We start from the raw sequence: 13,720 nt of genomic DNA on the forward strand, positions 1-13,720 counted from the left end.
TGCCCACAGTATTGAGTATGTAAATCGCTTTGGATAAAAGTGTCTAACGAGTAACATGTAATGCAATGTTATATCATATGCATCGTTTGGAAATGTTCACAGAATGAACATATGCACTGATATAACCCAGAGTCTATGCACCATGGGAAAAAATGGAAATGGCTAATGTAAAGTCTAGTAGAAGAACCATAGAGAGTAGAACCCATAACCTCGGCCCCGAGGTAAACCCAAAATATACTGCAATAACAAGTAGTGACCACCAGATGGCATCTTTGAACCTGTGCATGAAGGGGAGAAGCAGCAGATCTGAATCAACCTAGGGCCTAGGGCCAAGATCTGATACATAATTCATTAATCCCTGGGGGGAATTCACAAGTCATTAAAATGCATTCAAGCCTTACCAGCTACAGTCACAAATTGATATACACACAAGTACATCAATATTTATAATCCAACGTTAAAAAAAACATTATTATGTAATGGGCCAGTTATTTTGGTACTGTGAGTTTATATTGATTCTAATTTATATATATACTTTTAAATTTGAATATGACGTTTTGTAATGTTTACTTTCAAGCAACCTTTATTAATTACTGATGTTTAACTTTAATACTGGATAGTATAATGCTACTAATTCTACACTAAAATTGTCTAAAAATACATACAAAATAGGGCTACCTAACTAAGTTCACATCTTCAAAGCTGTTGGGTTTCTTGATGAATATTGTCCCAAGATAATAATAATTTAATATATATATATATTTTCATTGTGAAATAATCTGAATGTCAGTTTCCTTCAAACCAAAAATATATTGCAAAGCCAATTTCTTTTTGGAAAAAAAACATTGCTTCAAAAGAACGAGGCACAACAAAACATCACATAGGGGATACAACTGCTTTAGTGAAGAGTGTGACAAAATAACACACTCAACAAAATATACCTGTCAGGGTATATTTCAGTATTTGAATTCTGACAGGTTCCTTTATTTATTTATTCAGTCTTCAGTCCAGTCAACAGTATACATATACTGTAGTATAGTGTCAAAAATAATGTATATTCAATGTTGTTATCCATCCAAAATGTAGGCCTACTTTATGGTTTCATAACAACATTGACTTAATATCAAAGAAGCTAAAAGTATCTAATTTTCCAATGAATTTTTTTTCTTTTAAGTATAAAGGATCTTATTAACATTTCGTTTAAATATGTATTCATAGTATTAATTATTACATGTGTAGTATGAACACATTCATTCATTCTTGGGTTGCAGTTTTGTGTGCCTGAGGCAAGGCTTTCCTCAGAGGGAGTAGTTTGCTCTCTCCCTCTCTCTCTCTCTCTGCGGCGGCCATATTGGAATGCTGGATGTGGAGAGGAAGCAGGAACAGGCTACGGGAGAGGGAGAAGGGGGAGATAGGCAGGAGCGAAAAAAACCCCACTAACTGTAACTACCCAAAACTAAAATAACGGAGTATTCCCCGACTGTACACAGCTTCTTCCGCCGGTAAAGTCAACCCTTACCCCCAGGACGTCCCCTGGAACAAGTCAACGTGAGTGATATTGTGTTTTGGGGATTATTTCAGGAGCTAAAAGAAAGTATGGGATGCGGTTGGTTTACCGTTCGTCCTGGCTGACGTTAAAAAGCTGTTTCCTCTTCTAGTTTTTGAAACACTCTGATTTGGGGAAAGAACTGAAAAGTTAGTGAATCTTTTCAGCAGCAGAACTGGGTCGTAGTTTTCCTTTTCCTAACTTGGAGCAATTGAAGGTAGAGTGACCTAGTGCCACCAAACTCTTTGCCACAGTCACATGGAGCGAATGTGGAGTAACTCCAATCTAACGCACGGTAAATAAAGGCACAGGATTAAGCTACATTTAGCTTCTTAATCTATTTTTGAACTACTTTTTTCGTTCCCAGTGGCATACATATAAGGCTTTTATTAAGACTACCTTGTCTTGCTTGCCAAACAACTGAACATAGGCTATCGTTACTGTACTCTACCAACCTTGAATGGACCAGTAAAGTTTCATTTTTTTGACTTTGTTGTTTCTTTAGACTTTTTTAGGTTTATGGTTACAGTCAGGCCTGTGCTCATGAGTTAGGTGTATTATATGGCTTGCCCGCCGAACCTCCCTTTCATTTGGCTGTTATTAATCGTCCAATTGGGTGCATATCAGTTATTTAGACATAATATACTAAAACATATAGTACGATTTTATGCTTTTCTCAGTTTTACATTGTTTTAATTGAATATATTTTGTTATTTTGTGCTTTAAGTTAGCAAAAAACAGATCTTTAATTTATCTAGGGGTTCTCAGAACTTGTGCATCTGCACATTTGCACAAAGATCAAACAAGTATTCGACTAATACAATCTATGGAGATCATGTCTATTGTCCTATTCTAACATAACCTATATTATATTGTTGGTGCAGTTCATGCTTGCTATTTTGCATGCTGTTAAACCTTGAGGTTCCCTAATCAAAAGCACTGATTCAAAAACATATTTTCTCCCACATGACAAAATAGTGAAATTGATATAGAGTAGATATATGGTTATGAGACACTTAAAGTTCAATGTCACTATGTCCAAGTAAAACAGCTCAAAAACCTTCTGCTGCATTTCCCCAGCTATGACAGACTGCTGGAGCCTCTACTTCATATTCAAGATGCAAGAACATGCTAATGAATTGCAGTATCCTGAGGGCACTGAGGCTTCAGATCTACAGTATACTAATGGGGTGCCACTCTGCTCTCTTATATTTGCAATTCTGTAGACAAGCTACACCTAAAGCAGTGTTTTGTTCACTGATGTGATAAGTCTAAGACTGTTGGTGAAGGGAATGCAAAGTTTATTTAAGGTCATGGTTTGGTTTACCTGTGTATTACAGTCACAGTTGTAGGTACACTACAAACACTGTTCATTGTCATGTTGCAGTTATTAACTGTTTGATAAGGCCTATAATCTTTAAATGTCTTAAAAAATAAATAAATTGCTGTTTGTAATGGTGTGACAATAAACTATGGGACATTCTTTTCATCTGAATAACAGCTATTGTGATGAGGAAAATGTCTGTCCCGACTAGTGACATCCTGCACACGCTACTTCCTAAAAGGTCAGATGAAATGGTTTGTCTCAAATGAAGCTTGTTTAAAGCACATGGCACGTAACGCTGTCAGGTTTGAAACTAAATATTTTCGTTCAGCTATGGATTTAAATATAATGGATTGGAATCCCATTCAACGAGCTTTCTACAGGATTGAGATGTTCATTCTGAATTAGCAAACACGACTCACACTGCTAATCAGCTTATCCACTTAATGAGTATTCAGTTCCACTGCGGCTGCACTGTTTCAGCTCCGTTTCTGTGACAAAGTGCGTTCACCACACGCAGAACTACTTATTTCAGTGATCTGTGAGAGTGAATTTGTTTGCACAGTTACACCTTGCTGTGGCTTTTTACCAAATGTTGGCACACAGCTTTTAAGTTAGTTAGATTTGAAGTTTTTCTGATTTGATTACATCGAAATTCATCCCATTCACATGCGTTTTGAACCATGTAATGAACTTTGCCTCAGTACTAATTTGACATCATAAGACCAAAATGAATGCAGTGTCATTACCTTCAGTGTGAGAAACAAGCAGAAAACAATGTTGTTAGCTTCTATTTGTGGCTCTGGGAAATTCCTCCACATGGACCCTTTACTTACGTTTTTTGTGTATTTTTGATATTTTTCCATTGCCGTTAAATAATAATTTAGGCTTTTATAATATTATTTGCTGAAAAGTAATAATAGTGAGTGAAACTAGCTACACTTTTTTTGACTGGACTCTTTCTGTGGTTGGTCTAGAGCGGGCCAATACAGGTGTGTGTGTGTGTGTGTGTTGGTGTGTGTGGTGTGTGGTGTGTGTGTGTGTGTGTGTGTGTGTGTGTGTGTGTGTGTGTGTGTGTGTGTGTGTGTGTGTGTGTGTGTGTGTGTGTGTGTGTGTGTGTGTGTGGTGTGTGTGTGTGTGTGTGTGTGTGGTGTGTGTGTGTGTGTGTGTGTGTGTGTGTGTGTGTGTGTGTGTGTGTGTGTGGTGTGTGTGTGTGGTGTGTGTGTGTGTGTGTGTGTGTGTGGTGTGTGTGTGTGTGTGTGTTGTGTGTGTGTGTGTGTGTGTGTGTGTGTGTGTGTGTGTGTGTGTGTGTGTGTGTGTGTGTGTGTGTGTGTGTGTGTGTGTGTGTGTGTGTGTGTGTGTGTGTGTGTGTGTGTATATAAAAAAATTGCAGAGCAGTGCAGGAGGCCTGTATTTATAGAAACACTTGACTACACTCAGAGATCTTACAGGAGCAGTTCATGACATTGCAGAGAACTCAACTGTTTGTAGTCTGGTTCCTCCTTTTTGCCCGCATGGTTCATGTTTTGGTCTGTTCTATTCTTTCAAGGCATCTACTCTATATCCTACTCAAGTTTGTTAGTCAGACCGAAACAGAAACACTATGCAGAAAGACATGGGGGTAACAAATCCGACAGTCTAGTCCAGGGGTGGGGAACCTTTTCCTCTCAAGGGCCATTTCAATGTTTTCAACATCCTCCGAGGGCCGTACAAATTATTGACCTCTGCTTAAAAATACTAAAATCACAGCCCACTCATTTCACCTTTCTTTCATGCTGTGCAAAGAAAAGCAACCTCTTAATCCAGATATCTTACCATGACTCACGCATGCACGTGCACGGTTGTGGCATGACCACCAAAACAGAAAGATATGGACACAAGATGTGTGCTAATGTATTTAGACTCCTGTGAACATGATTTAAGTGGGGGGGGGGGGGACCTAACCACCTCTAGGGTGGTCCGGGGGTCATGCTCCCCCGGGAAGATTTGTTTTTTTAAATGTTGAAGTTAAAAGCATCAATCTGGTGCACTTTGAGAGCAACATTAGTAGATCTATGGATACATCTCTCAACACCCATATGAAACAGAACTGGAAGCAGATTTTCTTTTTCTTTATGGGTATTTTACAAATCACTCTCCTTTCAAACTGTATTCTTGTTTATTAATAACAACTTTTTTTACTGTCATATAGTATTTTATACCTGTTTACTTTATTCTCTTATTTGTTTTATAACTATAATGATCATATAAAGATGTGCCTTTAAAGGAGGGGTAGGTAAGTTTGAGAAACGGGCTCGAGATCGCTAGAATTTGAAAATACACAACCGGAGAAAATCTGCCACTTCCTTACAGAGCCCCTCCTCCAACACACACGAACGCGCACATGACCAATGAGGGCACGAGATAAGTTTGTGCCCCGATGGGAGGCTGACAGGCAGGTAGGCCATCCAATCCGTTTAGCCGGGCCGGCTAAACGGATTGGTTGTACTTTTTACAGTATTACGGCTTCTACAGATGAAATTTTTTCATGGATTTTTTGTCAAAGCACTTCAGATATTCATTGCTATCGGGATGTTAAGAGCATTCCATGGAATATAACAAAAAGTGTATCTCAAGCCGGTTTCTCAAACTTACCTACTGCTCCTTTAACTCACTGGTTGTAGAAAAAGCTTCTTAGACCCCGGCCACACGAGGACGAAAACGGCTAAACGCATAGGATTAACGCAAACGCAATCGCAAACAAGCTTCCGTCCATACGCAATAGTTATCCGGATAGTGTCTGCCCACACGAGACCGCTCCGTTTAGCTCCAACCGCTGGAGAAGCTGCAGTACATATGCAGGAGCCTGTACGTGGCGCTGTAACTTCCTCCACAAAAGCAGCGAAGAAGCATGGTTGTCATGGTTGCCCTTCTGTTTATTCTCCGCGGTGGGGGCCGAGGGAACCGGGCAGAGTTTTTCGCCAGTCAACGTGAATTCAAGTTTAAATCTTCCGACAAAATCTATAAAAGTGCCGGTCAAAGGTCTTCTTTGTTATTTATTGAGCTTTAAAACAAATGAATAACGACTCTATATAATATAATAATAAAAATACACGGAGCCTCTCTTTTTCCACCCTCTCTTTGGACAGCGTCAGTGTCTGTCTCATGCAGCAGCTGATCCAGTAATGAGTGACCCAGCCGACAGTAAAAATAAACATATTTATTATAACTAGTTTAGGTAGTTTGAGAGGTGTCTCCGTCCTGTCAGATTAGACTTCACTCGCGTTTATGTCCATATCGAGAGAAAGATAAATAATCTGAATTCAGTGTGCAGTTTACTTTAACGCGGGGGTGAGCAGCAGAGGTGGGGAGAGGCGGGGCTATTGCTATTGCGCAATCACTATCAGAAAATGTTCGTATAGGGCGCACACACGGAGCCGTTTGACCCCCCAGAGCGTTGCGTATGCCGTTCTATCCACCTTGGGACCCGTTATCGTTTCCTCAGTCGTTTAGTGCCGTATTCGGTCGTCCTCGTATGGCCGAATGGTCTATATGACACTAAACAGTAACGCAAACGGCCGTTTTCGTCCTCGTGTGGCCGGGGCATTCGTTATTCGTTAGCATAGCTAGCTAACCAGATGCTAATAACAACAAAGTTATTGACTGTATGATCAGTATGACAGATGCACAGATCGCCACTGGGCTTAAAACTAAAGACACAGCCACGCAAAAACTGCAGCATGTGTACGGCTCCTTATGGGTACTGCAATTGTTGGAAGTGCCGGAGCGGAGCGGCGTTCTGGTGCTCTCCGTCAGAACTACACCCCTGTCAGAAGAGACATATACCACGTGATGACACGTTAGGCTTGTGTTGTGTTCAAGGACCCTGACCTTGGTCAGGAAAAACAGGCACTCGGTTGTTTAATTATTTTGCGGTCTAGATTTATTTAATGTTTTTCTTTTTTGCGTGTGTTTATAAATTACCTCGAGGGCCACACCAAATGGTCTCGCGGGCCGTATACGGCCCGGGGGCCGGAGGTTCCCCACCCCTGGGTCAGTAGGTTGCAGTGGTGCTGGTGTGTCATAATGACTCGACTCTAGTGATAGCAATCACTGCAGACACAAGCTGTGTGTGTAGAGGTATGTAAATGTCCTGAATAAGATATGTATGTCCTTAATATGTGTATCATGTGGAATTCATGATACCAAATGAAATAATTTGTCTGGAAGGAACAAACCTATCTCTACTTGAGTTTTTAGTTTCAGTCTGCATTTTTATGTTTCAAATAAGTAGTTTTCCTAGCAAACATTTTTGGCATTTTTTCCCCTAGTGATTTACTACTTCATACCTACTGAGTAATACTTTCAGCTGTGTGGAGGTCTAAGCTGTTTTCTCACATTTTACACAAATGAATGAATGATCAGTGTTTCCCACAGATCTGAAATATACTTGGGGGATGTTGGTAGCGGGGTCCCCCGGTCCTCCCGATGGCCTGGGTACAGGAGGCGTAGAGCGAGGGATCATTGTCCACAAGTTAATCGATCACGGACGAAAAAAAGAAAAAAACAACCTAAATGGGTCGCGAAATATACTTGGGCGGCCGTTAATATACCTGGGCGGCCCGACCAAGTATAGTCTATGTGTGGGAAACCCTGATGATATTTGCAAACTGACCTCGGGAAGGAAATACCCTGAACGAACAGATGAATTCAGCAAATGGTGTTCTTTGTTTTGCATCAGTAACTTAAATTGGAAGTATGACTAATTTTGTGTTTGTGCACGTGTTGGCATGTATGTGATTGTCTGAGTCTTATACATTTAATTTAGCTTCGATCATCCTTGGAACTTATTCCCCTGCATCCTCCGTATGTGGTTTCAGCTGTGAAGGAAAAGGAGTGTGTGTTTTTGGAGACAGAAGTCCATTCCCTCAGCTTCTGGATTGGTTGCATTCAGGAAGCAGCCCCCACACCCCTCCATACACACACATACACACTCACAGAGCACTTACTGTACATCCTAAAGCATGCTGTGTCCCTCAGGAGCTGAATGGAAAACGCCTTCTTCCTCTCTGCAGCAGCAACACTGCTCAGACCTCTCTGGGTGTTTATGTGTGTGTTTGTGTGTACCTGTGTGTGTGCATGTTTGTGCATGCTTGTTTGTGTGTCACTGTGATAATGACTGTTTATCCAAGATAACATGAAGAAACAGTGTCTTGGTTTTCTCAGTTGAAAATATCTCTGTGGTTATTATAACTTAGTGTTGCGATATTTGTGTGCATTCTTGTGTTTGCTAATTGACGTGGAATTTAGCAATGAGACAGATTTAAAACCCCTTGATGGACACCTCCCACCTGCAGTTTCGGGTTGTGGCTGCTGTGTGAATTGTGAGCGGACTTCTGTGTACAAATGTATACCAATGATTGGAATAAGCCCAAAGCTAAAATCCGGCATATTTACACTTGAAGCATTATTTGTCTTAAGTGTTCATTAATGTGCATTGTCCCTATTTAAATAAACTATTAAATGGACAAAAATAAGGGCAGATACATGCTTTTTTTTTTTTAAAGGAAAGACCAAAAATAAAATGTTCTGGTAGTATTTAGTAAAAATGACAAATCGGATACACCCTTGGTTAGTCTACATGTCAGCTGTCAGTCACACTACGGTGGGATTTCTCCAAACATTTGGAGGAACACACTTTATTGCTTGAGTAAAAAGCCATTTCAGCGATGAAATTCCTATAAAATATTCCATTCTATTGGGATTTATATTGGTACTAGGGCTGCACGATATTGGAAAAAACTGACATTGCGATTTCCCCCCCCCCTGCGATAGGCTATATATTGCGATATGAAAACATACAGGAATTGAAGAAAAGACCGTTTTTTCCCCCGCAAACCATCCTTTCTTGAACTTTAATGCTATACAATTGGTAATTTTTTTACTATATTTAACCGGATGAAGGATTTTAGTCACGGACGTCTGGATCTTAAGTTATCAGAGCAACAAGCTGAGCTAGCTCGGTTAGCAGCGCCGAACTGATCTGGAGAAACACATGAAACTACTTTATTCAGTGTTTTTACCTTTAATCACCGGGTCCGTTTGCTTTGGAGATTTGATTGTGATTGGTGGTTTGCTGTGCATGTCACTCACTCAAGTACCCCTGACATGAGAGCTGCGCAAGTTTTCCTTTTGTAGCAAGCAGCAAAATAATTGTAACATGACGTGTTTGAGTTAATTTGCCTACTTAATATCGCAAGTCCTAAAAAAAAACTCTAAAAAAAACTAGATCAGTGCATCATGAAAGCCTGAAACTGTACCCTGTAAGTTAAAGGTGGGGTAGGTAATTTTGGAGAAACCAGCTCGAGTGCGCTAGAATTTGAAAATATACAGCCGGAAAAAATCTGCCACTTCCTCACAGAGCCCCTCCTCCAACACACACGAACGCGCACATGACCAATGATCAAATAAAATAAAGTTTTATTTATATAGCACATTTATAAACAATTTTTGGTCGAGCCAAAGTGCTGTACATATAATAAAAATAGCCTACAGTAGAGACACTTTACAACAAATACAACAGCACAGATTGTTCAGAATATCAGTATGAGAAAAACGACACCCTCTGTCCTTAGACCCTCACATCGTACAAGGAAACACTTCCGGAGAAAACCCACAGTTTAAAGGGAAAAAAAAGGATGGCACGAGATAAGTTTGTGCACAGATGGAAGGCTGACAGGCATGTAGGCCATCCAGTTATTTTAGCCGGGCCTGCTAAAATGATTGGTCGTGCTTTTACAGTGCTACAGCTTCCACAGATGCTTTTTTTTAATGGATTTTGTGTCAACGCACTTAAGATATTCATTGCTATCGGGATGTTAAGAGCATTCCATGGAATATAACAACAAGTGTATCTCGAACCGGTTTCTCAAACTTACCTACCCCACCTTTTAATGAGAAGGAGTGTGTGTTGTTGGAAGTCTTTTAAAGCAGTTGGCTAGTGTGTAATATAAAATGACTTTCTTTATTCTTCAGTCATGGTTAACCCATTCATGAGTCCAAACGGAACACAATATATATTGGCAGATTTTCTAATCTTCTCCAAATACCGTACAGTTGTTTTAGTGTGTGTAAATGGACCAATCTGCAGTGCAGGATTCTTACTGTGGGCCCTAAAATGTGCTACAATGGCAGGAAATGACATCGTAGTTAATGACTTGTCCCTCCTTGGTGCATGCACACACAAGGACACACACGAAGCGCGTTCCCTTCAGTCATGCAGGTCATTGGTGCAGCATGTCCACTAGTGATGAATGGAACTGGAGCACAGAGGTGTGTGTGTGTGTGTGGTGTGTGTGTGTGTGTGTGTGTGTGTGTGTGTGTGTGTGTGTGATGTGTGTGTGTGTGTGTGTGTGTGTGTGTGTGTGTGTGTGTGTGTGTGTGTGTGTGTGTGTGATGGTGTGTGTGTGTGTGTGTGTGTGTGTGTGTGTGTGTGTGTGTGTGTGTGTGTGTGTGTGTGTGTGTGTGTGTGTGTGTGTGTGTGTGCTGTGTGTGTGTGTGTGTGTGTGTGTGTGTGTGTGTGTGTGTGTGTGGTGTGGTGTGTGTGTGTGTGTGTGTGTGTCGTGTGTGTGTGTGTGGTGTGTGTGGTGTGTGTGTGTGTGTGTGTGTGGTGTGTGTGTGTGTGTGTGTGTGTGTGTGTGGTGTGTGTGTGTGTGTGTGTGTGTTTGTGTGTGTGTGTGTGTGTGGTGTGTGTGTGTGTGTGTGTGTGTGTGTGTGTGTAGTGCAGACTAGGAAATCACAACCACAGATATTGTAAATACGTTTTCCCCCTCTGTGTTTGTGTGTGTTTGAGGGGACAGGCAGTGTAATTGCATTGCAGTGAGTCACAGAGGGAGACACAGAAAGAAGTAATTGTTGGGCTTTGTCATATAGACACAGAGAGAAAAGAGGTGGGAGGAGGAGAAAGCTGGGTGGAGAAAAAGCGAGAGAAATAGAGAAATGAGGCATAAAGAAAGGGTCCCAAGATGTACTATCCCTAGATTTTTAAGGACATGAAAACATAATCTCTGTGTCCGTTCATATAGAACATCTGTAATTTCCTACTCAACATCAATCAGTCTTCTGTAACCCTGGTGGGATGTTTCTTTAACTCCCCATTGGGCCGGTCCATTTGTTCAGCTGTCCACCAGTTATGATATCTTATGATTCACCAAATGCACCTTATTTCTATAGTTCTTTTAGAAATGTCATCTTTGTACCCTACATATAAAGCTTCTGCCAGCAGCTTGTTTGCTGAGCTTAGCGTTACATTTGGAAATGGACAAACCAGAGTTAACAAAAGCTGCCTACCAGCACTTAAAGCTCTTAAATGGGTCTATCTCATTTGTTTAATTCGTAGAAGATCCACAGTATAAAAAGGACACTAATCCCTAGTAAAACGTTGTGGTTTTGCTAGCTATACTTTTTCTTGGCACAGTACAGTTCTGAATCTTTAGTGGTGCACTGGCAACATTTTGTCATATTAAAATCTAGTGTCACACAAACCATGTGGTAAATAAGTAAATCAAACTTTTTTTTCTCTCAACTTAGTACAGCTTAGTGATAAGGCCAGATAACTACTTGCAATGTAGACAATGAAGATGTGTTTATGTATCATTTGTAACTAGTATTGAGTGACTGCTTTTCAGCTTAAACTGGACATATAATATTTCAGTAGCACTTGCCAGGTTCTTTACTTAAACAAAGAGTCCCAAGCAGACATTACTGTGTCTGCTGAGCCAATCATATGACCTCATCTTTTCTCTAGATTCATGCACAGCCAGGCACACACCCACACAAACACACAGTCACAATAGATCACAGGCAACACACACAGACTGATCAGCAGTGAAACACCTGGATACGAGTCCATGACACACACCTACACACATGCACACACACGAACAAACACACACACATACATACACTTATTCACAGACTGTTTTGCTACCTTAAACTACTGCTGCTGAGGTCAGATGCGGGTATAATGCCACAGTGTGTGTCTGCCTGTGTGTCAATGTGTGTGTACTTCTGTGTGATTAGTCACCATAGCAGGGACTCTCTTGTAACAAAGGTTCATTGAAGAATAGTCCCAATGCTGACTTGGTCTCTTAGTCTGCTAACATGCTTTAGGTGTTACTAAACTATTTAAATATAAATGTCAGCATTGTCAAAAACAGCAACCTCAAAACGCTGGTGTTATTTTTCCTTTGTGCTTGAAGCCAAGCTTATAATTGATGCGTCTAATACATTCTGAACTTTACTTGGTACATTTGGTTCATTTCTTTCGTCTTTTGCAGAGGCGGTTTTGTTTACTTTTCCGCTTTTGCCATGCCTGTTTGCTTTGAACTAACTAAATGAAATAAGAGCTGTTTTTGTATTGATGTTCAGGCAAGTTGTATTTTGTTGGACGAACGCACTTATTGTAAGTCGCTTTGGATAAAAGCGTCAGCTAAATGCAATGTAATGTAATGTAGTGAAATATCACATTAAACCTGGCAGACCCATTGGCAAACACATTTAAGGAAAAAGCATTTGACAGCAGCAGGGTTGCTCTTTGACTATTTGACACTTTATCACTAGAGGGCGATGTTAACACACCAGCTCATCAAGCAGGGATAAAGGCCTGAGCTTAGATCCACCTTCTAAATGAGAGTCAAAATACTAGGGGTGTGTGTGAGTATGTGTTTGACATCTTGGCCTACTAATCCAGTGGCCCATTAATCTGCTTTACTCCTGGGCAACTCTCATCCTGTCGGTCTGCCTGTTTGTTGCTTGTATGAGAGAGAGAGATAAAGAGAGGGAGAGAGATGTTTTCTGTCATGGCTCATTCATAGTCAATAATGTGACATACTTACCGACTATAAAATCAACAATCAGTGACAGCCAAGTGATTTTATGGCAGTTTGAGCACATTTTGTGGTCCATATCTGCAGGCGCTGACAGTGGAAAACTGCCATCGGGAAGTTCCAGCAACAACAGATTTCTGCCTGTGGGCCAAGGATGTTCGTGCTCTCAAATGCTGACTCCTTCTGTGTCTTATGAGTCTTTCTATAATTCTACATAAAACTTTTAATGTCAGATGAGACCTGTCATTACCATAGCATTTGTGTTTATTTTTCCTGTGTGTTAACAAGGAACAGAAGGACCAGAAAGATAGCACACGCACATTAAAAACGCTGCACTGGCTAGAGTTTATATGTTTACAAATCACTAAATGCTCTCTCTTCTACACTGAACAAAAATATAAACGCAACACTTTTGTTTTTGCTCCCATTTTTCATGAGATGAACTCAAAGATCTAAAACATTTTTTATATACACAAAATAACCATTTCTCTCAAATATTGTTCACAAATCTGTGATAGTGAGCACTTCTCCTTTGCCGAGATAATCCATCCCACCTCACAGGTGTGGCATATCAAGATGCTGATTAGACAGCATGATTATTGCACAGGTGTGCCTTAGGCTGGCCACAATAAAAGGCCACTCTGAAACGTGCAGTTTTGCTTTATTGGGGGGGTCCGAAAACCAGGCAGTATCTGGTGTGAGGGGTAGGGGTAGGGTTAGGGGTAGGATTAGGGTTAGGGTAATGTTGTGAATCGAGTGGCCCATGGTGGTGGTGGTGTTATGGTATGAGCAGGCGTATGTAATGGACGACGAACACAGGCCACTCGATTCACAACATTACCCTAACCCTAATCCTACCCCTAACCCTACCCCTACCCCTCACACCAGATACTGCCTGGTTTTCGGACCCCCCCAGACCCCCCCAATAAAGCAAAAATACACGTTTCAGAGTGGCCTTTTATTGTGGCAGCCTAAGGCACACCT

The 13,720-nt window shown here is 40.9% G+C and overlaps 1 protein-coding gene across 1 annotated transcript in view; it reads left to right on the forward strand.

Annotated features, from left to right (window-relative positions):
• Positions 1–1,328: 1,328 nt before the first annotated feature.
• ptk2aa (protein tyrosine kinase 2aa) overlaps positions 1,329–13,720 on the forward strand; it is a 62,013-nt gene continuing 49,621 nt past the window's right edge. Inside the window, exon 1 of the mRNA XM_034210389.1 lies at positions 1,329–1,548. The gene's annotated coding sequence lies outside the window, so the exon portion shown is untranslated. The remainder of the gene's footprint in view (positions 1,549–13,720) is intronic.

Source organism: Gymnodraco acuticeps, unplaced genomic scaffold, assembly GCF_902827175.1.
Source record: "Gymnodraco acuticeps unplaced genomic scaffold, fGymAcu1.1, whole genome shotgun sequence".
NCBI classification, from domain to species: domain Eukaryota; kingdom Metazoa; phylum Chordata; class Actinopteri; order Perciformes; family Bathydraconidae; genus Gymnodraco; species Gymnodraco acuticeps.